Raw genomic sequence first — 25,113 nt, 5'->3', positions numbered from 1 at the left:
GATAACGCACTGGCTCTGTAGTGGCACTGACTATGTAACCAATCTGAATACGCTGAATTTGCTAGTATTAACTTGCAATGATTAATGTGCCAACCCCTCCAATAACTCGTTATGTTGGTATTAACGTCCTGGGTGCATAATGCATTCATAACGTGCTGGCATAATGCATTCATAACGTGCGTGTCTATTGCGTCTACGGTTTCCTCTGGCAACGTAAGTAGAAACAATCCCTTTCGCAAGCGAAGCTCCAGAGATATTAATGTTTTCCATGTCTTTGATCGTTGAGACTTTAAGAATAACAAATGTGATTTCCCTAGCTGTTTTAAGAAATAAAATATGGCAAGGGGTAAAGTACTTTGAGATAAAATTTGGTCTTAGCGAATTGGAATAATCTTCTTGATGCCGACACTAGAGTCTTCATTTGCAGCGTTTTGTAGAGACCGTTTGCAGCATTCGGGAGAGATGTTTCAAAATTGATGAATCATGCAACATGGATTGCAATGCAGTGGCAACGTTCTTGAGGCCGGAACCATTGATCTGACACTGCAATATGCTTCAACGTTCTTTGCAGCGTTTTTCAGCGAGAGTGGGTGTGTAATCAATGCAGCTCAGAGGTATCGGTCTGCCTAACGTTACTCAAAGGTATCTCTCTGTTTGATGCTGCTCAGAGGTATCATACTGTAACGCAACTCAGAAATATAACGCTGCTTGCTTCAGAATAATAACACTCCATGCTCCAGAATAATAACGCTCCATCTGTCAATGATAATAACGCTTTGGATGCTCCAGAATAATACAATTTGGATGCTCCAGAATAATAACGCAACCTCCATATCTTCAGTATGTCGTGCATGCCATGCATTGGTCAGTGGTGGAAGATCACGCACAAATCTCTTTGCCAGCAGAGAATTAGGCTGGGGTGGAGTTTTTGTTTGAAGAATAAATTTGTTCTCTGTTCTCTCAGCCACCGTAATCCCTAGTAACCGCGGGGATCGATCGTGGAGCTCTCTAGTGTTAGAAAATCTAGGGCAAAGTAGTGTTGTGATGATTCTCTGAAACTTGATAACAATTTGTGAAGTCTTTTTACTTTTTCTTAGTTAGCTTATACTTCTTCTTCTTCTTATTAGTGCATGTGTGTGTGCTTCATCAAACTGCTACCAAAACAAAATAACAAGAACACAAATTTGGCTCTCTGTCAGGGACAAACCTTCTCCACTCTTGAGAGGGAATGTTATGCTCTTAACCTGCAAAAGAATACCCAAATACAGAATATGCGAAGAAAAAGATACCCAGAACACAGAATAGCAATGATTTTATTATTGAGAGAGCAATGTTCACATGCCTCTTCGAGGGGGCAACCTCCAATAGAGCAGAGCTCGATTATAGAAATAAGACACAATGCCCCTCGCAGGGAGTCTCTATCCTTTATATATGACTCATACATGCAATACCACGGGCCAATACCGTGGGTTTTATTAATACCATCTATCTAATACTACGGCCCATTTGCAACTAACTGTGGTCTCGTCATTAATTGCGGGTTAACCACTTACAAATATTAATATGGGCTTTATTGACTCTTGACTATGACGTGATCCCATGACATAAATAAGGGGGTTAGGGTGGGACCCTAACATGCCCTCCCCCTTAAGACTAGCCTTGTCCTCAAGGCTGAAGCTGCGGAAACTGCTGAAGAATAGTGGCTGGTTCCCAAGTTGCATCTTCCGGAGAGGTGTCTTTCCATTTGACGAGGACTTCCTTAATCATGCGGCCGCGTAGGTTCTTTTCTCGTGTATCTAGAACCTGTTCGGGTTGAAGCCAGATTGACCCTTCTTTGTCCAATTCAGGTAGACTGGTTTGAACTCGGCAATTGTTCCCAATCACTTTCTTGAGGCACGATACATGGAAAACTGGATGGATTTTTGCCGTAGGTGGCAAAGCCAACTTGTAAGCCACTTCTCCAATGCGCTGAATTACTTGGAATGGTCCGTAGAATTTTGGAGAGAGCTTTTGACAACCCTTGTCTTTGAGTGATGTTTGCTTATATGGTTGCAGCCTTAAAAAGACCTGATCCCCTTCTTGAAATTGGCGCTCTGAGCGATGTTGGTCGGCCTGTTGCTTCATGCGGTTCTGAGCTTGATGAAGATTCTCTCTAAGATGGGCGAGCATGGTGGCACGGTGTTGTAGGAGTTGATCCACTGCTTGTACTTTGGAGCACCCCTTGAGATAAGAAGTAGGGGAAGGTGGAAGTTGACCATAGACTGCTTCATAGGGAGTCATTTTGGTGGTGGCATGATAGTTGGTGTTATACCACCATTCAGCCAGAGGTAACCACTGTACCCGTCTGTCGCAGCTTAGTGAGATGCCCCAAAAAAAGTCTTCCTGTTCAAAGCGATTTCGAATAGCTTTGGTAAATTGGTCCCAATTTTGAAAAGGTCCATTGTAACGCTGATGCCATTCCCCCCATTGCCATCGTTCATTGTCCAAGTACATGGTCCCCACCATAAGCTTAGTCCAATCATCTAGGATATGATTCAATTTGAAATACTGCTCCATTTGTGCTAGCCATGCGGACGTGTGAGAACCGTCAAATTTAGGCATATCCAACCTGGGAGGTCGCTGACTAGGTGGTGGATGGGTGTGCCAGACGTGAGGAGAGTGGCTCGACTCACCCTCATGGTATTCATGGCCCTTATACGCCTCCTCATGGGCTGGTTCCTTGCCCTTCGAGAGTGCTTCCTGTACCTGGAGACTTAGTCCGTTAATCTCACGTTGGAGGGAGCTCATGTTTGCTTCAAGTTTGTCCAACCTTTCATTGGCCATCGCTTGAGCTCTAGTTTCTACCATACACCAACTTGATGAAAAAACTGGGACCGCCTAAAAATTTTTTTACTAATAAATTGAATGGTACCACCTTGCTCAGCTCGTCGTCCTGATGCTGATGGGCTAGATCACCAATAAGCGCCTCGGAAGATCTCAGACTTTTTTTTTTGGAAAACTCCTAACGGAGTTTTACTCCTGCTTGATCAATACTGCAGTCGCCAAATCCTCAAAATGTCAATGCTGCCAAAAGTCCTGCGAAAAGTATACCCCGGTATAGGAACCCTTCACAACAACTCTGGATCTGAGAGATCTGAATGGTGGAACAACTGCTGCTGTGGATCTGATGGAGCTGCGGGACTGATGTCTGCTGCTGCGGCACGTCTTTGCACACACGGATCTGGAATAGATGATGTGTGATCCCCCTATAGAAAAGGGAACTATGGTCTAGAGGAGTGTCAGGTGCTACAGATCGCAATATACATAAGGGTCTGACAGTAGTACTCGGCCCAATGTTTCAGGGCTCTAACTAAGGAGGATCGACCGTACCCTTAGCCGTACAACCCGACTACCCTATCGTACGGGCGAGTAATCTCTCCGAGTGCTGTTCTCGGTGTACTGTAGCCACAAGACGGCCGAAGGTTTATCTATGGCGAGGTTTCAAGGGAGCCTAGGGGGCTTCCTATATACCCAGAGGGTACGTGGAAGACAGTCCGTGCGCGGTTCTGTCTAATGTGCTACTACTCGAAGGGGTACCCACAGGGGTTACAAGGGAGTCCAACAGACGTGACCACCTCTTGTATTTCCTGCGTGCATGCCTCCCCAAATCCACAGGCTTATGCGCTTAACGATAGATCCCGTGGTTTAAAGACGCCGGAACATGTCTCTAGCCAAAAAAAATTTGCTAAAAATTGGAGATCCCACCGAGCCTTGGAAAGTGCTCTGATACCACTTGTTATGCTCTTAACCTGCAAAAGAATACCCAAATACAGAATATGCGAAGAAAAAGATACCCAGAACACATAATAGCAATGATTTTATTATTCAGAGAGCAATGTTCACATGCCTCTTCGAGGGGGCAACCTCCAATAGAGCAGAGCTCGATTACAGAAATAAGACACAATGCCCCTCGCAGGGAGAGTCTCTATCCTTTATATATGACTCATACATGCAATACCACGGGCCAATACCGTGGGTTTTATTAATACCATCTATCTAATACTACGGCCAATTTGCAACTAACTGTGGTCCCGTCATTAATTGCGGATTAACCACTTACAAATATTAATATGGGCTTTATTGACTCTTGACTATGACGTGATCCCATGACATAAATAAGGGGGTTAGGGTGGGACCCTAACAGGGAAACCCTTTGTAAGTTTTCTCTTATTGAAGCTTCTTATTTGAACAACTTCCAAATCCTAGACCCTTGACTAGGATGTCCTCCAAGCATGAGTCAATTACTTCCTCTTTCTACACTGTCACTTCCGGCACTTCTTCCGGCACTTTGTCTTCCAGTGTTTTTGTCTTCTAGGCTAGTAAACCCTAGAATATTAGGGCTCCTCTTCTTCACTATAAGGAGATCCTTCTTTGCTTATCTTGGAGACCTTTTAGACCTTTCTCTACATCCAAATGATACCCTTCAAAGTGTTGCCTTTAAACTGCTGTCGATCTCTAGCAACTTATCTCTGAAATCTCACACGTGTGGACAACAAGAACCCTAGAATAGTCCTTCTATTCTCGCTGGCTCTTCCTCCTTTTCTCGCTGATGAGAGAGGCCTTGTAGGCTTAATTTGTACCCGAAAATTGTGAGATATAATGACCTGCACCTTACTGTAGTTGTAGTCGTAGGCAGCCCTTACTTCTTCACACGTGTGACTGTGTGTATGCCCTAAAGACAGTCTTTTCTTCTTCGCTGTTTCACCTTCTTTCTTCGCTGCCCTTGTAGCCCTCTTTCTCACCTTTTCTTCGTCTTACTTTGTCCTCCTTGCTTGTGGATTTTAGAGATATGATTGTGTGTCCAAATGAGGAGTGGACAACCTCTATTTATAGAGGTCTGTCCCTCCTCCTTGAAGCCGACATGACTGTCCCTAAAGCCGACTTGCAGTTGCATTATATTTCAACATTTATTCATCGTTTTTGCTGCTTGTAGACTTCGTTGGTGCTAGGAGAGGATTTGACCATGCTTGGAGTTATTTCCTTGACCTTGGATGATGACTTACATGATGTAACATGCCCTCAAAGGGTCTTTTCATAATTACATTTTGACTTTGACTCTCTAGAAGCACTTCAAAATGTGCTTAACCTATTTTCAATGAGCAAGAAACTCATTGACAAATAATACAAAAATAATTTCTCTTTTCTTGAATAAGTACAAATATCAAAATTATGTTTATGAAGACCGAACCTAGTTACATTTTCTCCAACACTCCCTCTTAACTAGGGAGGTGTTCATACAACATTACAAGGTGTTTGGCAATTTTCAATCTTGAAGAACTCACATAAGAGAAACCATATTAACAATCCATCTGTTATAGCATCATATTCATCAGCATTGTCATAATGCAAGGCCTTGACTAACAACTCCATCTCTTTATGAGACCATTTGCCACAATGATGTCAAGACCAATGATTTATAGACACCTTTGTCATTGTCTCTCAAGGTACATACCTACCCAGGTGTTCTAGAGTATGACCTTCTAGGACTATTCTTATGTTGGGTTCCCAACCCTCAAAGAATATCGGTCCTCTTGCCTACTCTTGTCTTGGATGCCCTACACATCCTCAAAGAGTATTGGAAGCAAGATGATTACCTAATCTTCCCATTATTTCTTCCCAAATGAAGACAAGAATTTTGTGTCTATCTTGTGTCTACATTTCCATTCATGGCCTTCATCTAGACTTACGACTGTTAGTCCTGCATTACCCATGACATGGAAAACACAATAGTCACTCCTTTGTAATCAGGGGTGATTCAAAACTCCCTCTTGATTAAGGACTTGTCATAGCTCCCGAGTCCCTCTTAACTGGGGACTCTTTCCTTCATCAACAACTTCTTTTTCGTGGGTCCTTCAGCTGCATGATCTCCTTCCTTTCTTGATGTCATGAAGTCTTCGATCGAACTTCTTCTCGGTAGGGCACCATCCATCCATCACTTTCCTTCTTGGTTAGTCATGTCATTGCTTCGTGGAAAGTGACTATCAGGTTCTTCTAGTCATCTTGGCTACTCCTTTGTCATCTTGTCCATGTTTCAGAATGCTCTCCTCATGGATGCTCCATCATACTTGCTAGGTTATATGCTTTGACCTGGTAGCCCATCATGACTTCATCCTGATATTGCTTCAACATTGTTTTTCCTTTTGTTGGATGGCTTCTTCATCACGACATCTTCATAGAGTAGAATCAGTTATCTGCACCTTTTATATCTCCAAGGTCTTCATAGGTGTCAAGGGTCCTTTCTTCCTTCATCAGAGTTATCCTGCCTTCTTTCAGGAGATATCTTTCAAGGCATTTTGTCAGATAGTGATTCTCAGTGATCATGGTGTTCTTCACATGCTTGATCTCTTTCTTCATTTGCTTCTTCTCAGATAGATCGGTCAACCACCTAATGCTTCTTGTGGAAACATTCCTTCATCCTTTGCTTTCTGGACTTGTCAACATTTCTTCTTGCTTCTTAGTCAACAATCTTATGCTCCTTATGTGAGCATGTTCTTTTGTTGACCTTCATTCCATCGTGGTACATGCCTTCGAGCATGTTCTTGGTGAAAGAGATCCTTTCATTCTTGATCATGTTATAGAACTCTACCCTTGTCTCAATAATATACAAATGATGACATGACTTAAACTTTGATGCATACATACCTCATCTTGATCCTCCTTGATCATTCTTTGTTGTAGCCCTTTTTGCTTCATCTTAGCCTGCTTGCATATCATCCCTTTTCTTGAATCCCATGAGTGGGATTCCCAATGAGACATTTGCCTTAGTTCACGAACCTTCTCTTGAAGATTCCATCATAGGATCTTAATGATCCTCGCCTTGCAAATGTTTCCTACCTTTGATGATTTAGGTCGTCTAAGATTCTTGTCATGATCAAGTTTTCTTTCATCATATATGAGGTCCTATTCTAGGTATGCTCCTTCTACATGAATATTTTTGAGATATATTTGCCATGCTCCTATATTCTAGAATACATTCTACTTGCATTTTTGTTTTTCTCATAAATGCTACATCTACATGAGTGTCTAGAACTCCATGTACATCATGCTGCTATATTCTAGAGAGTAATTCTAGCCATGCAATTTAATTTATTCCTACATGCTCCTATTCTACTAAAAAATTTGAAAGAATTCTAGAAGGAAAGAGTTTGACCTAGTCATAATCGAGATCCGGAGGATCTTCCTTCTTTTGCTTCTTTTCTTCCTCTTCCACCTCTTGAGTTATATGAGCTTCTTCTCTCTTTCTCTTGTTGTTGTTGTCCTTCTTAAGCTTGGGACAATTCCTTTTGTAGTGTCCATATTCTTGGCATCCAAAACATTGGATCTTGGACATGTCTTTGTTGTTTGTTCTTCGTTGACCAAACTTGCAAAATTTACCCTTTCTTTTGGCCATGGTAGCAAATGCTTGCTCCTTTGATCCCACATCTTCTTTCGCCTTAAGTCTAGTCTTCTCTATTTTGCATAGAGACAACAAATCACTTAGAGTGTTTGCTTCCTTCTTGGCATAAATGCTTGATGTGAAGTTTCCCCACTCCTCAAGTAGAGAATTGAGTACAACAGTTTTCATCTCTCTGCCATACATGACTTCCCCAAGCTCTTGAAGTTGATCTCTCATCTCAGAGATTTTCATGAAGTAGGGAGCTATTCCTTCCTTTGTTATCTTCATCTTGTATAATTCATTCCTCAAAGATAATACTTCTCCGGTGGTGGATATCGCGAATAGCTCTACTAGCTTATCATAAATTTCTTTTGATGTCTCAAACTTGGAGACATAGGGAATGAGAGAGTCCTTGATTGATTCTATCATAATCCTTTGAGCTCTTGTCTCATCCTTATTGTACTTGGCTAAGGCTTGAGTCTGTTCCTTAGCAGGGATAGTGATGTTCCCCTTGACATATTCTAGGAGCTCATTCTCCTTGAGAAGTAGATCAGTCCTCTTCTTCCATGCAAGAAAGTTATTGGTGCCTACCAATTTATTGCTTTCCTTGCAAAAAGACATTGATGTATATTCAGAAGGGGACATGTACTTACTTGATAGATTTTGAGATTTGATGGATTTGCTTCCTCCTTGAAAGCTTGATGGTTTGTCTTCCTTGGATCTTGGTGTCCTTCAAGTTGTCTTCTCCAAGTGGACTTGCTTGGTGATGAGGTGTGCTTGAAGACTTGTAGCTTGATGTAGATCTGCTCTTCTTTGTAGGTGCCTTTATATAAGGCTCTCCTTCTAGCTTTGTAGCCCTCCTTGATGAATGATGGATTGTAGACCCTTCTTGTCCTTGAAGTGGTTGAGACTTCTAGGCTTGATGCTTGAGTGTTCTTGAGTTGCCCTTTCCTTGATGTGTCACCTTCCCTCTGATACCATGTTAGAGAATCTAGGGCAAAGTAGTGTTGTGATGATTCTCTGAGACTTGATAACAATTTGTGAAGTCTTTTTACTTTTTCTTAGTTAGCTTATACTTCTTCTTCTTCTTATTAGTGCATATGTGTGTGCTTCATCAAACTTCTACCAAAACAAAATAACAAGAACACAAATTTGGCTCTCTGCCAGGGACAAACCCTCTCCACTCTTGAGAGGGAAACCCTTTGTAAGTTTTCTCTTATTGAAGCTTCTTATTTGAACAACTGCCAAACCCTAGACCCTTGACTAGGATATCCTCCAAGCATGAGTCAAATCCTTCCTCTTTCTGCACTGTCACTTCCGGCACATCTTCCGGCTCTTCTTCTGACACTTTGTCTTCCAGTACTTTTGTCTTCTAGGTTAGTAAACCCTAGAATATTAGTGCTCCTCTCCTATCTTGGAGACCTTGTAGACCTTTCTATACATCCAAATGATACCCTTCAAAGTGCTGCCTTTAAACTGCTGTCAATCTGTAACAACTTACCTCTGAAATCCTCGCATGTGTGGACAGCAAGAACCCTAGAACAATCCTTCTATTCTCGCTGGCTCTTCCTCCTTTTCTCGCTGATGAGAGAGGCCTTGTAGGCCTAATTTGTACCCGAAAATTGTGAGATATAATGACCTGCACCTTACTATAGTTGTAGCCGTAGTCAACCCTTACTTCTTCGCACGTGTGACTGTGTGTATGCCCTAAAGACAGTCTTTTCTTCTTCGTTGTTTCACCTTCTTTCTTCGCTGCCCTTGTAGCCCTCTTTCTCACCTTTTCTTTGTCTTACTTTGTCCTCCTTGCTTTCGGATTTCAGAGATATGTTTGTGTGTCCAAATGAGGAGTGGACAACCTCTATTTATAAAGGTTTGTCCCTCCTCCTTGAAGACGACATGATTGTCCCTAAAACCGACTTGCAGTTGCATTATATTTCAACATTTATTCATCGTTTTTGCTGCTTGTAGACTTCGTTGGTGCTAGGAGAGGATTTGATCATGCTTGGAGTTATTTCCTTGACCTTGTATGATGACTTACATGATGTAACATGCCCTCAAAGGGTCTTTTCATAATTACATTTTGACTTTGACTCTCTAGAAGCACTTCAAAATGTGCTTAACCTATTTTCAATGAGCAAGAAATTCATTGACAAATAATACAAAAATAATTTTTCTTTTCTTGAATAATTAAAATGTCAAAATTACGTTTATGAAGACTGAACCTTGTTACATTTGCTCCAACATCTAGGACGAGAACATGATGATTTCTGAAAATCTTGAGCCGAGCGTCGTGAATTTTGCGTTTGAGGAGGGTACTAGGGACTCATTTCCTATATAAACTTCAAAAATCTTTCAGGGTTTGAATGAAACTATTCAATGGCTCAAGTAGTAGAACACTGGTACAAGCAAATGCCCGTAATTACTTGTTCCTATCTCACATTTTTTATCCTCACCACTGTTGGATGCTCCCTCGAGATAATATCGGCTTACAACCTCTATTTGAATCCCACTTTGGTGGTCAAGCAATACGAGTTCTAGCGTTTGATCACAAATTTCTTCTTCTTCGGGAAAATGGATTTGGACTTTATGTTCCACATGTTTTTCTTGGCTCGGTATTGCAAACTCCTTGAAGATAACTCCTTCAGGGGAAGGACCGCAGACTTCTTCTATATGTTGTTATTTGGAGGAACCGTGCTAACTTCAGTCGTTTCAACGAGCGGCATGATCCCATATCTTTCAGTCTTTTTCCAAAATCTTATTTCTTAGCAACTCTTTGACGTTTATGATGGTTTACGTGTGGACTAAACGCAATCCTTTTGTCCATATGAGTTTCCTTGGTCTTTTCACATTTACTGCACCATACTTACCATGGGTGCTTCTTGAATTCTTTGTACTTGTTGGGAGCATACCCTGGGTTGATCTATTGGGAATGGTTGCTGGTTATGCATACTATTTTCTAGAAGATGTTTATCCTATTATGATTGGTCGTTGTCTTCTAAAAACTCCATCGTTCATCAAGTCAATGTTCCCTGATGAAAATGTTGTTGTTCCACCTGCGGCTACAAGAATCCCTGCTCAGGGGCTTCAACACGAATCTGTTAAAACCATGGAGCTCTTGCCTCTGATTTAAGCTTTCCTCACTAGCTACAATTCCATTAGTGATTGACGTAGAGATCTTTCAACATTGGTACACAAAGGTGTTGGCCTCTGGATATATATATATATATTTGTTTACTTCATGATCTCCCTTTGGTGCCCTTATGCATATGGATCTTAGATAGCTGCTCAATCTGTTATCATTGAATCCTCTGGAATACTTTCTATAGTTATGGGTTGCACCACTCTTAATCCATCACAATGACTGACCGTCTACACAACTCCTATTCTTTTTCATATAGTCATAGTCCAAACTATAGTAGAGGTGGCCACACTCAATGAGTGTTTGGTCCAACAAACTTCTCTTATTTGATGAGGAGATATTTATGGACTAAGTTTACATTGAATTGTAGGTCCTTTTTGTTTACCCATTTCACATATAATGACTTTCACGATCCACACATTATGAAATATATTTTTTTTTCACAACAAAATAACCATTGAGTGTAGACATGTTGACTATGTCCTCAATTTCTGCATGGTGAGAGTACTGTTGAACCTCATTCATTATGTAGATTTCTTTTTCTTTGCGAAAGTATTTTCCTACTTCTTTGCATAACAATCTCATGACATCCTACACATAACCCATAAAGCCAGTGGATCACATTTATTGGCCAATCATGTCTTTAAGGAACATTGTCTTCCCATGAGGTACCACTTCTCTAACATGGAGTTTGACAAGACTGTTGATTGCTTCATGAGCAACTCCCCCTGAGATCATGACAGATTCATTATGTTATTGAAATCATAGGACGTTCATTTTTCTTCCTCTTCGATACTTTGGTAGGTTGTTTTCGCTATTCCTTCTTGGTGGATGAATTTTGGAGCATGGAATGAATTTTGATGTTTGGATTCTCTTCTTGTCTTTGAGCTTCTTGATTGGCAATTTGTTGATGGTTGGATATATTCTCTTACATGTAAGTACAAAATTTAATGAGATTTATGGTTGGATATATTCTTTCTTTTATTTTGTCACATGCATTGATAATGAGATTTTCGCTATAATAGGGCTAATCGCTGCATGCTTTATTGCAAAATTGTGGAATTATTGTTTCTAGATAGCATCTCTCTATGTATGGGCCATGTATGTTGAACGACTTTTCCTAGGGATAATTCCATTGTTCAATTCATCTTGATAAGCCTTCTCATCTTGCAAATCGAAGTATAAAGCTTTAAGGTCACTCTCTTTTGCCCTAACGCTAAGCGAAGTAGTCCTTGAAGCCTCCTTGACCTAGAAATGAAGTCCATTCTCATTATTCTTCTTGACTCCAATCTCCCCAAAGGATTAGGCACTGGTCTACCATAAGGTGATCATTTTAAGAACCATTTTTCTTCACCTTTTCTTCTTTATTCTAGGTCTAGCCACATTAGGCCTCCTAGGGCATCACTTTCCCGACAAACCACCCATAGAAAAACTTCGATCTCTTGGCCTCTTTTGCGCTGGTGTGTCTCCTAGGTCCCCTCCAAATTTGAGGAGATTTTGACGGTGGGATTGTGAGATATCCCAAGCCCTAGCCTTGAGACCGATTTTTGCTCTAGGTTTCCCTAGGCTAGTACCTCATAGGGATCATTTTAGCACCTCTAAGTGAAGATCTTTTCTTTGATCCCCTTCTCTTCCTTGTTTAGGTCAAACTCATCATTGGTTGCTAAACTCCCTCCTCTTGACCTAACCTGGGTCCACTTGGTCCCATGTGTTCCCATATCTTATCAAAGTCAACTCTTCAAAAACCACTTGGGAAACCAAGTACCATAAGGATTTTAGGGTTTAGGAGGCTCCTTTACATGTCATATTTTCTAAGCCAAGCCCTCAAATCCCTATTCCCCTCTCCTAGAGAACCTTGCACCTTGCTTAAGAAGTAAGCAAGTGCCACTCTTGAGTCTCTCATAGGAAAGGGTCATCGAGATCACTTCACATCCATCTTAGTTGATCTATCCTTCATAAGTGATTCTTTATATATCGGGTCTCCTCCCATTGGCGCAAGTCTGTAAAGAGTGGGAAGCTTTAGTTGTGGTGACAATGGGCTTTAGGTTCATTGTTTCTCTTGACCTAGCAAGTGCCCCTCTAGGACCCCCTGCTAGTTTGAGCGGTAACAACTAGGATTGAAGATTAACTCCCCCCATTTAAGGTGAGGGAACAAATCCACGATCAAAGTATTTCCTTCTTCCAAGTTACCTAATAATCCATGCCAGAATGCCAAAATGAAAAACAAATATAAGCTCCTGATTGCACAATGAAAAACATAACTTTTAGGTCAGATTGCCCACCTTCTAACATGTGCTCTTGACAGATGGGCAAGGAAACATACAACTTGTTACCACTCAAACTAGCAGGGGATCCTATAGAGCAACTACTAGGTCAAGGGGCAACAATGGAGCGATAACGCACTATCAACTCAGCTAAGTCTCCCTACTCTTTACAAACTTTCACCAATGGGAGGAGACCTAGTATAGGGGAATCACTAGGAAGGATGGATTTATGAATAGATAAAGAGCGATTCCTAAGGCCTATTCACAAGAGAGGCTTAATTAGATAGCTTGCTTGCTTCAAAAGCAAGGTGATGGGCTCTCTAGGAAGGGCTAAGAGGATTCTTGAGCCTAGGTTTGGAGGATGTGCCTTAACAAGGGACTTCCTAGACCTAAGGATCCTTATGGATAAGAGGCTTCTATGTAATCCTTGTGGAATTTGAGTTAGAATGTTGTGGGACCACACAGAGCCAATTGGATCCAAAACTAGGTCAAGGATATGGAGTCGATCTATTAATGAGGGGCTTGAACCAATTAGGGTAGGGAATAGGATAAAAGGATTAATTTTCCTTTGAGATTTGAATGTAATGATCCTAATGAGGACACTAACTGAAGTCAATCTAGGGCAAGAATTGGTCTTGCAGCTAGGGCTTGATATATCTCGGGATTCCACCATCAGATCTTCTTCAAACTTGGAGGACCTCTAGAGAAAACCTTAGTGGTGTAGTGGACAAGAAATCGAAGTGTTTTGATGGCTAGAAAAGAATTCGATTGATGCCCTAGATGACCTATTAGGGCTAGGCCTAGAAAGAGAAGAGGAAGATGAGAAAAAATGTCTTCAAAAGTGATCACCAGTGGTTGGACCAATGCCTTGCCTTTGGGGGAGATGGAGTCAAAGTGAATTTGTGATTTAGAGAGACTATACCCAATCAAAGAGACCTCTAGACAACTTCACATGGCAATTAGGGCATGAGAGCAACTGCCAGAAGATTTCACACTTCGATGCACAAGATATGATGACTTATCAAGGTGAATTCAATAAAATTTAACCTTTAGGAACATTCATTCGTTACACATGGAACATGTAATATACAAAACACTATAATAGATAAAAAAATTCCACAATTTCGCATAAATCAAAGGCAATTTTAGACCTAGATAGCGAAAATCCCAATGACATTCATGTCACAAGATAAAAGTAAAGAATCGACATGAAAAAAGCACTTACATGTACAACAAGTATATCTAATTATCAAATCAAGACAATTTTGAAGCTCCAAGATTAGAAAGATAGTATCCAAAAATCAAAATTCATCCATGAAACCAAACTCGTCCTCCAAAGGGGAATGCAAAATTCTCACAAGAGCTACTAAACCAAAACAAGTGATGATGAGAGAAACAAATCACCTCTCATCAATTTATATGATCTCTAAAGAGTTTGATTTGCCTAATTAGGCCTAATTAAACCCTAAGTAATAAAATAATGTGCAATAATAACATCCCTCGGTGACAAGCCCACCAAGATAGCTCAATAACATAAAATATGCCTCTCAAGAGGGCAAACTAATCAATATAACGAGTCGTTGGGCCTTTGAGAAGACCTAATGAAGTCCAAAGTGTGCCATGGTGAGAGAATGGACTCCAAACATAGTGGACAAGGGGTGGGCCCCTTGTTTGCCAAACAAGTCACTGTGGTGCTCCCTAGTTGGTGTGGGGGGAACAAAGACATTGTCATGGGTCTCCAAGTGGATCAATAATGCTTGTAAACCATCTGTAAGGGCTAGGATGATGACATAAGCCCTCCCTTTGTCTCCTACAGTGAGACACATCCTCATCTAGACCCTAGAACCTCTGCCAAGTGTGTGGTACAAGGACATGGTGATTTAGGTTCATCATCCTCATCCAAACGGTGGAACACGAGCAATCACTGAACTTTCACCAATGAGAGTAGACCCGGTATAGGGGAATCACTAGGAAGGATGGATCTATCAATGGATAGAAAGCGATTCCTAAGGCCTATTGACAAGAGAGGCTCAATTAGATAGCTTGCTTGCTTCAAAAGCAAGGTGATGGGCTCTCTAGGAAGGGCTAAGAGGATTCTTGAGCCTAGGTTTGGAGGATGTACCTTAACAAGGACTTCCTAGACCCGAGGATCCTTATGGATAAGAGGCTTATTTGTAATCCTTGTGGAATTGGAGTTACAGAGTTGTGGGACCACACAGAGCCAAGTGGACCCAAAACTAGGTCAAGGATATGGAGTTGATCAATCAATGAGGGGCTTGACCTAATTAGACTAGGGAATATGATCAAAGGATTAATTTTCCTTTGAGATTTGAATGCAATGATCCTAATGAGGACACTAACCGAAGTCAATCTAGGGCAAGAATTGGTCTTGCATCTAGGGCTTGCTATATCTCGGGATTCCACTGTCGGATCTTCTTCAAACTTGGAGGACGTCTAGAGAAAACTTCAGCATAGCAGTGGACCAAAAATCGAAGTGTTTGGATGGCTAGAAAAGAATTCGATTGATGCCCTAGATGACCTATTAGGGCTAGGCCTAGAAAGAGAAGAGGAAGGTGAGAAAAAGTCTTCAAAAGTAATCTCCAGTGGTTGGACCAGTGCCTTGCCTTTGGGAGAGATGGAGTCAAAGTGAATTTGTGATTTGGAGAGGCTATACCTAATCAAGGAGACCTCTAGACAACTTCGCATGGCAATTAGGGCATGAAAGCAGCTGCCAGAAGATTTTATGCTTCGATGCACAAGAAATCATGACTTATCAAGGTGAATTCAACAAAATTTAACCTCTAGGAACATTCATTTGTTATACATGACACATGTAATATATGAAATGCTATAATAGATAAAAAATTCCACAATTTGGCATAAATTAGAGGCAATTTTAGACCTAGATTGCGAAAGTCCCAGCAACATTCATGTGACAAGATAAAAGTAAAGAATATACATGAAAAAAGCACTTACATGTACAACGAGTATATCCAATCCTTAAATCAAGACAATTTTGAAGCTCCAAAATCAGAAAGATAGCATCGAAACATCAAAATTCATCCATGAAACCAAACTCGTCCTCCAAAAGGGAATGCGAAATTGTCACAAGAGCTACTAAACCCAAACAAGTGATGATGAGAGAAATTAATCACCTCTAATCAATTTATATGATCTCTAAAGAGTTTTGTTTGCCTAATTAGGCCTAATTAAACCCCAAGTAATAAAATAATCTGCAATAATAACATCTCTTAGTGACAAGCCCACCAAGATAGCTCAATAACACAAAATAAGCCTCTCAAGAGGGCAGAATAATCAATATAATGAGTCGTTGGGCCATTGAGAAGGCCTAATGAAGTCCAAAGTGTGCCATGGTGAGAGAATAGACTCCAAACATAGTGGACAAGGGGTTGGCCCCTTGTTTTCCAAGCAAGTCACTATGGTGCTCTCAAGTGGGTGTGGGGGGCACAAGGACATCCTAATGGTTCTCCAAGTGGATCAATATGCATGTAAACCATCTGTAAGGGCTAGGATGATGACATAAGCCCTCCCTTTGTCTCCTACAGTGAGACACATCCTCATCTGGACTGTGGAACCTCTACCAAGTGTGTGGTACAAATGAGAAGTCGACTGGGCATGATGATTCAGATGCATCATCCTCATCCAAATGATGGAACACAAGCAATCACTGAACGATTCTGGGGTTCCATGAAGTACTCTCTGCTATGGTGGAGGCCCATGGCTCTCAATGCTCACCCTACAAGTGCCAATGTGACCCTCTGGAGGGCTTGGACCTTGTATAGGGAGACCAAACCCCAAATGGAGATCCATCTGCAATCCTGCATAAGATCCAATGCGTCCCCTTGCCCTCCAATACAACAAATCATTATAATAATAGAATAAAAGAGCCTACAAATCATGGAATCAATGGGGCACTTCATGGTGGCATGCCTTTCCATAGTGGGCTTTGGCATGTACAAATGTCTCCAAGCTTATTAAGGGGGGTAACCAAGGACCTTATTAGGTGGTTTTAGCCTTTAAAGGGGGTGACATGTCCATGGTACATCCATCAAGTTGTAGGTGGCGAGTGAAGTAGTAATGGAACATAGTTGGAAACAGGGGAAGGACCCAGGCCACATGTCATGTTACAAGGGTAGCTATAATGAGGGAAGCCCACACTTGGGTATATGAGTGTAGGAGGGAGAAAATCGTGGTACATGAGTTACCTCGACGTTTGTTTTTTCACCCTTCTTCATATGCCTTTTGCCTTTTGATTAATTTTTCTTCAAAATTGCTTGGGGCTCTAGGGGATGAGAGCATGATGTGTAGGATATAGCAATAGGTACCACCTTTTAATATGGGGCATTTTGTTGTCCACCAGGGGTTGGGACATTCATGGGTTCCTTAATGTGGAGGGGGCTCATCTAGGGCCAATAGGAACCAGGGTGATGGCCATAAATAAGGGGTAGAGCTCATGTTTGGCTTTTGCCCACATACTAAAGTTGTACGTCTCGACCATATTTTGCATTTTGTGGTACATTTCCTATTGAGAGTGGCCAAATTATGATTTTTCTTTTCTTTTTAGTTGCATCAACCTTTGGGGCATCGTTCCAGGCCCGACCCAAGGTGTGGACAAGGGGAGGGGAAGACTAACCCTATGTGGACTTAGTTGACACATGTGGTCCTAGATGGGAAAATGATGAATAGCGTTAGAATGAGCGGAAGGGAGTGATGTATATGGTGTTTGGAAGCGAGACCACGCAACCAAAATCATGATTTCCCATGTAGTGCCAACCCTAAAGCTAATGGTCAGTACAGGAGATTGCACGGGAATAGGATACAAGGGTAATCATGAAATCGAGCAGAGGAGACAAGAGTACAAACCTAGCTCACCCTTTTTGCCGAATCGACCCACTAATCCATCCCCAAAAGTGTCCATGATAAGTAAGGAAAATTACTCAACTATACCAATGAAAAGCCATACCTTCGGGGTCGAAAGGTCCACCTTCAAACATACAATCATAACAGATGGGCGAGGGACCACATCGCTGGGTCAGGTGGCGGAGATAATGGCACATCGAGCTATCTGGCGGCTGCAAAGGGCTGCCGATCGAGGAGCATCTAGGAGAAAAAAATTTCTCATATGAATACTACCCACAAATAGTGGGTAACACAACTGATGCAAGTGGCGGAGATAAAGTGGCACATCACATCCGCATCAATGTGGCTGTCAGAGGTTACTGACTATCGGTTGGAAGAAAATGAATAGAGGAAATGCTCTCCTAGGGGTACCCACTTTTGTTGGGTAACAGGGTGGTTACCAGAAAATCACTCACTTTAGTAGGCATTCATTCCAATTTTGTCTATAAATTCCCTTCCCCTAGTTGTTTTCCCTAGGATAAAATCTTAGTTTGGTTCTAATGATTTTTGGGTAGCATCAGATGTGCTCTAGCCATGAAAATTGGTGGAGAGGCTAAAACACATGAGATCTCCAAGAGCCAGAAATGGTTTGGACAGATTGTACCTGGTTTGGGAGATATTAAAATAATTAATATTTTTAATGGAGTTCTTAAGTCTAAACTTACGAAAAATAAAATATTAATGGGTATTAATATAAAACTGGATTAGAAGGTTCCAAAAGTCATGGATCAAGCCAAATCGAATCTTAGCTATTGATGAGAGATTTAGTCTCAGCCGTTGTAGGACCAATGAGAAAAGTATAAGAAGAGGCTTGAGGGTCAGTTGGAGAACACACCAGACTGATCAGTCATTCATTTTGCTAGAGCGGGGTTGCTAAGCAAAAGTGAATCAGTGATCAGCAACGAGGGGTAGTGAGTATTGGACAGAGAGGCAGAGACAGTATTGAGAGACCATCGCAGAAGCAGAGAGAGTGAGAGCAGCAGCCAGTTCAGGCCACGCAGAGCCCAGAGGGACTGCGTCATCCACGCAGACGCTGCTGGAGTGACGTAGAGGGTCCCAGAGGTTACACAATGCCTCAGAGGGCTGACGCAGAGGCCAGAAGGCCAACACTGAGCTTCAAAGTCGTCGGAGAGGGTTTCGTGGGACATGTTTTCTGAATACATATTTTCGAATATAGAGGTATTGCTGCCGTGTGTTTTTCTCTATTGGGTGAGCGAGTTAAGCACCCAGTTGTACTCAAGGAAAGACTGAATAATAATATACCCTCAGAATAGCTGCACCAGTTTCCCCGCATTGGGTTTTTCCAGGGACATTCGTCCAAAAATAACGGTGTGACTTGTGTGTTTAGTTTCTTTCAGCGGATGATCTATAGATGTTGTGATTGTATTGTGTTTATTTCGATATTTAAATGTTTTAAATAACTTGTTCAGAGTTTACAAGTAGAAGAAATAATCCAGCAGAATACAGATTAATTTTCTAACGGATAGACTTAGAAAATTAAACATGTTATCAGAGCATGGTTGTAGATCAGAAGAGAGCTGAAGGCATCAATTGAGCAGAGCATTTGCAGCAGATTCAGTTGTCCTGAGTGACAGAGCTGATCCTTGTAGAAAGTGACTGAGGAAGGGTTGATGCAGAGGGACTGCGTCATCAGTCTGGGCCTGAGAGAGACCAGCGCAGAGGCTGAGGAGGGCAGAAACAGGCTCACGCAGAGGCCAGGAGTGCTGACGTAGTTGGCTGAGGGAGTTGTTTTGTCGGTGCCGAGATTGCGCAGAGCCAAGAGGCTCAATCCTTCAGTTGTTGGGGCGAAGGAAGCTGTGGGCAGTTTGCGGGAGCAAAGCTGGTGGGGTACTGTGGTCAGAACAGTACCTAACAGGGCAAAACCAAGGTAGAGGGAGTTGTTGCCGAGGTGGATTTCTAGCCAAGGAATCTGGATTAGTGTTGCAGTTGCACAGACGATCGGAGAGGAGCAACTTGACGATTGGAAGAAGGATTTGCAGGAGGGAAATCGAGACTTAGAGGGAGTCCAGAAGAGAACTTCTAGACGGGAAGTAGAGAGACTCGGAGGAGTCAAACCGAGAACTTCCAGACGGGAAGTAGAGAGACTCAGTAGGAGTCAAACCGAGAACTTCCAGACGGGAAGTAGAGAGACTCAGTAGGAGTCAAACCGAGAACTTCCAGGCGGGAAGTAGAGAGACTCGGAGGAGTTGACAGAGAAGAGCAGAGAGATGGTTGTGAATGGGCTGAGAGATCAGGACAGGCTAGACGGAGCGTCCAACTTTGTGGTCTGGAAGGCCAGGATCTTGTCCATTCTAGACAGACATTGTATCAAGGGCTTCGCCTTGAGAGTAATGGCTATCCCAGTTGACCCAATAGCTAATGAAAGGTACAAGGAGGCAATGGATAAGGCAAAGTACATCATCCTTGATGGGGTCAAGGATCATGTGGTCCAACATATTGCCGAGAAGGAAATGGCAAAGGAGATGTGGGACACTTTGAAGACATTGTACCAGCATACTTCCATGCAGAGGAAGATGATCCTAGAGAATCAGCTAAGGTCATACCAGATGCAGAAGGGAGAGCAGATAGATGTCTTCCTTGGTCGGTTGAAGGAGATCCGAGACCAACTGACTTCCATAGGGGCCATGCCGAATCAGGAGTTGATGGCAAAGACCGCACTTAACGCAGTCTTCAAGGAGTGGGAGACATTTGTCTAGAGCATACTGGGCAGGGCGATTCTTCCAGATTGGGAAGAACTGTGCGCGACTTTTCGTCAAGAAGAGATCAGACGGCTGACCAAGACGGGAAGTAGCAACAAAGGGGTCAGGATCAAGAAGTAAGAGGAAGAAGATGCAGCTCTAGCATCTGCAGGAAAGCAGGAGAAGAGGAAGAAGAAGGACCTCTCCAAGGTCAAGTGCTTCGATTGTGGGGAACTGGGTCACTATGCGAACCAGTGCCGAGGAAGAAGAGTAAGTGAGAGGCTTCTGACTCGAAGGCAAAGCCAACGAGGGCAGAGAAAGAAGTCGAGGAAGATGATGATTATGCCATGAGTGCTCATGTGCCACTTGAGAAGAAGTGGGGAGACATCGAGTTGTAGTCAGGAGGACTACAGGCGATGAGGGGTAGGATCCTTGAGGTACCCAACCTCTTGGATTCTACCTTGCTACAAGAGCCCCGAAGAGGAGTAGGACTAGCAGATGTTGATAAAACAGATGCGGATGAAGCGACGGAGAGTGCTACAGTGTAGGAGGCCTCAGACAATGCGAGGCTAGTAGGCTGCAACAGTGCGAGAGGCACGGGAGTGTTGCGCCAATGTAGGATGGCACAAAGAGGTGTGCAACGGTGCGAGATGCAGGGAGTTGTTGCAGCAGCGCAGAGGTCAGTAGAGGGAGCACTTGTTAGCAGCAGAGAGGGATTTAGCATCGAGAGTGTTTCTAGCCTGACAGGGATGTCAGAAGTTGGGTGGATCAATTACTTACTTCTGAGTAACTGAGTTGCAGTGTAGTAGCACGATGCAGTATGATGAGAGGGGATGCAATGCAGATGCAATGTTGGGAGGATGGACCAGCAGTAAGACAGATGCAAAGGGAGTTGTCGTATGGATGCATTAGTGCAAAGGATGTTGGGCGGGGAGGCCTAGCATCAGCACAGGGACCGATGTCGGATAATCAGTGTGATACCCAGTGAGGAGTATTACTAGAGAACGGTCCTCACTAAGAGGGAGTGTTGATTTGGGGTAGCATCAGATGTGATTTAGCCATGAAAATTGGTGGAGAGGCTAAAGCACATGAGATCTCCAAGACCTAGAAATGGTTTGGACAGATTGTACCCGGTTTGAGAGACATTAAAATAATTAATATTTTTAATGGAGTTCCTAAGTCTAAACTTAGGAAAAATAAAATATTTATGGGTATTAATATAAAACTGGGTTAGAAGGTTCCAAAAGTGATGGATCAAGCCAAATCTAATATTTAGCCGTTGATTAGAGATTTAATCTCGGTTGTTGAAGGACCAACGAGAAAAGTATAAGAAGAGGCTTGATGGTCAGTTGGAGAACACACCAGAGTGATCAGTCATTCATTTTGCTATAGCAAAGTTGCTAAGCAAAAGTGAATTAGTGATCAGCAGCGAGGGGCAGCGAGTACTGGACAAAGAGGCAGAGACAGTATTGAGAGACCAATGCAGAAGTAGAGAGAGTGAGAGCAACAGCCAGTTTAGGCCACACAGAGCCCAACAGAGATATCGCAGAGGCCAAAGGGACTGCGTCATCCACGCACAGGGTGCTGGAGTGACGCAAAGGGTCCCAGAGGCTGCATAGTGCCTTAGAGGGTTGACACAGAGGGTTTTGGGGTTGACGCAGGTCAGTAGGAGGCTGACACAGAGGCCAGAAGGGCCAGCGCTGAGCTTCAGAGTCGCTTGAGAGGGTTTCGTGGGACAGGTTTTTTGAATACCCGTTTCCGAATATAGAGGTATTGTTGTCGTGTATTTTTCTTTGTAGGGTGAGCCGTTTAGGCACCCAGTTGTACTCAAGGAAATACTGCATAATAATATACCCTCAGAATAGCTGCACTGGTTTTCCCGCATTGGGTTTTTCTAGGGACATTTGTCCAAAAATAACGGTGTCACTTGTGTGTTTGTTTTCTTTGAGCTGATGATTTGTAGATGTTGTGACTATATTGTGCTTATTTTGGTATTTAAATGTTTTAAATAACTTGTTCAGAATTTACAAGTAGAAATAAACCAACATAATACAGATTAATTTTCTAATAGATAGACTTAGAAAATTCAAAAAGTATCACACTGATCGACGACATTGGTCCTCTGCACTGCTGATGCTTAGCTTGCTGCCCTTCATCCACTGCACTGCTGCATTTTGTACTGCTATCCATGACACTGTTGTTGTCACTGTTGTATCTGTACTGCAGCTTGCTCTTAAGTACTGCACTATCCTTTTCTACTACTGAAATGGATTCTCAATCATCCCCATCTTCTCCCTGAAATAAAAAAACTTTGTTCTTCCTAGAGCCTTGGTGAGAATGTTTGCCACCAGTTCTCCTGTCGGAGTGTACTGTAATTGTACTGCACCTCTCTGGACACAGTATCTGATAAAGTGACACCTGATGTCAATGTGCTTCCACCGATCATGAAAAATTGGATTCTCAGAGAGCTTGATGCAACTCTGATTATCACACAAAATATTGGTCGCTTCCATCCTTCTCCTGAATAGATTCACAAGCAACTTTCTAAGCCATATGGCTTCACATGATGTTGTGCTAGCTGCCATATATTCAACTTCAGCTGAGCTCAGAGCTACCGACTTCTGTTTCCTACTACATCAGGAGGTCATTCCTGATCCAATGTTGAAACAATACACGGTGGTATTTTTCCAATCTATTGAACTTCCAACCCAATCTGCGTCAGTGAACCCACTCAGTCTGATATCATTGCCTTGAGTGTACATTAATCCATGCTTGACTGTTCCTCGTATATATCTGAGAACATGCTTGGCTGCTCCCCAGTGTGCCCTCTTCGGTACTGTTGTAGCGGCTACAACCACCCTCCAAAATTTTGCCTTAGCCTGTTTTGGAGCCTCCCTACCAACCTTACACAATACTTTGTCTTGCTTCGTCAAGTACTCAAGCTTCAGTGTTTTCCTCGCACAAAGGCAGTTTGTCGATCACAGTCGATCCATTCCCCTCACAATCTGCTTACCCGGACTTGGTCCAGCTGCAAGTTGAGTAGCTTCCCCTTGAAATTTGCGTATTCCTGTAGGGCAATCAGCCTTTCCTCCAGGAATTGCGCAATCCTCTCTGACATCCTGCTGGGCTCTAGGATTGCGCAACCCTACTAGCCAACCCTCCCAGTGGGATTTGCGCAATTCTTCCCAATAGTAGGCTGTTTAGCCCGTGATTTGCGCAAATCTGGGCAGCAGTTAGCTGTTTAGCCCAGAAATTGCGTAATCCCCTTGGGTAGTCAACCCAACCCACAGTCAAGAATGCGCATTTTTCCCGAGCAGTTGAGCACTGGCATGCATGAACCCAATCCGGTTGACCAGTTCCACTCGGGACTGAAAATACTTGACTTGCATGCATGCATGACTTGATCTTCCCGGAATAGCAAGAGACAACATGCAAAAGGCATGCCATGATTCAGGGAGCTATTTTTAGCAGCCGGGGGTTACATGCAAAGTTGCTTTAGAAGTTTCCCTCCAAGTGTCGTTTTTCCTAGATTTGTGGCATGTGCGTCATGGGACCAAACTTATTTATTCGATGCATCATAGCTCATTCATTCACACCGATCTTAGAGCTTTGACATCCCACAACACATCTGGCTTAGCTATTCGTGAGTAAGTGGCCTCAACTTGTCTTTTTCAACATTTCTGTCGCTTTTTGTGTATTCGCTTGTGTGAGTGCTGTTTGCTTGATTTCTTTGAATGCCTGCTGTCGTTTACATGTATTCTAGCTTGTCCTAGCTCTGTTTCAATTTTCATCGCTATCTCACTGCTGTCACATGCATGAAACTATTTTGCACGGACGTTCACCAATAGGTGAACGGCCTCACCCACATGCATGTTGATCTGCTTGCTGAATGTTCCATTGATGTTTTGCATGCACTGTTTATCACTTCTGCTATCACTTAGTGTCGCCATGCATTTCATCAACTTGCTTTCAGTTGCCCGTCGACAAGTCGGGCTAACCTTGGCCCGGTCTTTGCCTTCACCAAGGCTGCATTGCGCAATCTGGGGAAGGAAGGCTCACCTTCCTCTCCAGATTTGCGCATTCTGGCCTAGCACTGGCCTTCTAGATTGTTTTTCACATTCTTGGAGGACAATGGCTGCTTGAACCCAGGAAATTGCGCAAATCCTTCCCTGGGCCAGCAGTTCGTCTCATCTGGGATTGCGCATTGCACAATCCGAACAGCCAACTGCCCAACTGGATTGCGCATTTCGCAGATCCAGCAGCTAGTCTAGCCTCCCAGATAGTCTAGACTTCCTTTTGTGCAGTTCTGGCAACCAATCACTTGCCTCCTAGTGAAATTTGCGCAATCTTGCTCATCAGTTTCCCAGGTATGTGCTGCGTCCTTCCCCGGATTTGCTTTGTTTTCACTGACATATTTCTTGCCATGCATGCTGCTTGTTTGTAAATCTTTCAAATGTTTATCTGTCTCATTGGCTTCTAAGAGAACAAGACCTCAGGACACTAATAGTATGGCCGCTGGAGCAGCAGCTGAGCAGATGTCCTCTGGTTTGCCGATCTATGAAGATACGAAGCTGTATCTAAACAAGGACATAAAAGTGAAGTGGCAAGAGGTGAATGAAACATTCGCAGGTACTTTTGGGGAAGACTTTGAATACCGTGAGGTGTACGTGAACATTC

At 42.7% G+C, this 25,113-nt stretch overlaps 1 protein-coding gene and 1 pseudogene across 8 annotated transcripts in view; both read left to right on the top strand.

The window, feature by feature from the left end:
- Positions 1–25,113, top strand: part of LOC149208937 (uncharacterized) — a 396,364-nt gene that overhangs the window by 84,012 nt on the left and 287,239 nt on the right. The window lies entirely within an intron of this gene.
- LOC149208939 (derlin-2.2 pseudogene) lies at positions 9,791–10,544 on the top strand (annotated as a pseudogene).

This window comes from Pinus tabuliformis, chromosome 1_2 (assembly GCF_031772625.1).
Source record: "Pinus tabuliformis cultivar Carrire ecotype Pingquan chromosome 1_2, CPIR1, whole genome shotgun sequence".
NCBI classification, from domain to species: Eukaryota; Viridiplantae; Streptophyta; class Pinopsida; order Pinales; family Pinaceae; genus Pinus; species Pinus tabuliformis.
The sequence above is the reverse complement of the archived record's forward strand: the minus strand, read 5'-3'. Positions and strand labels throughout refer to the sequence as shown.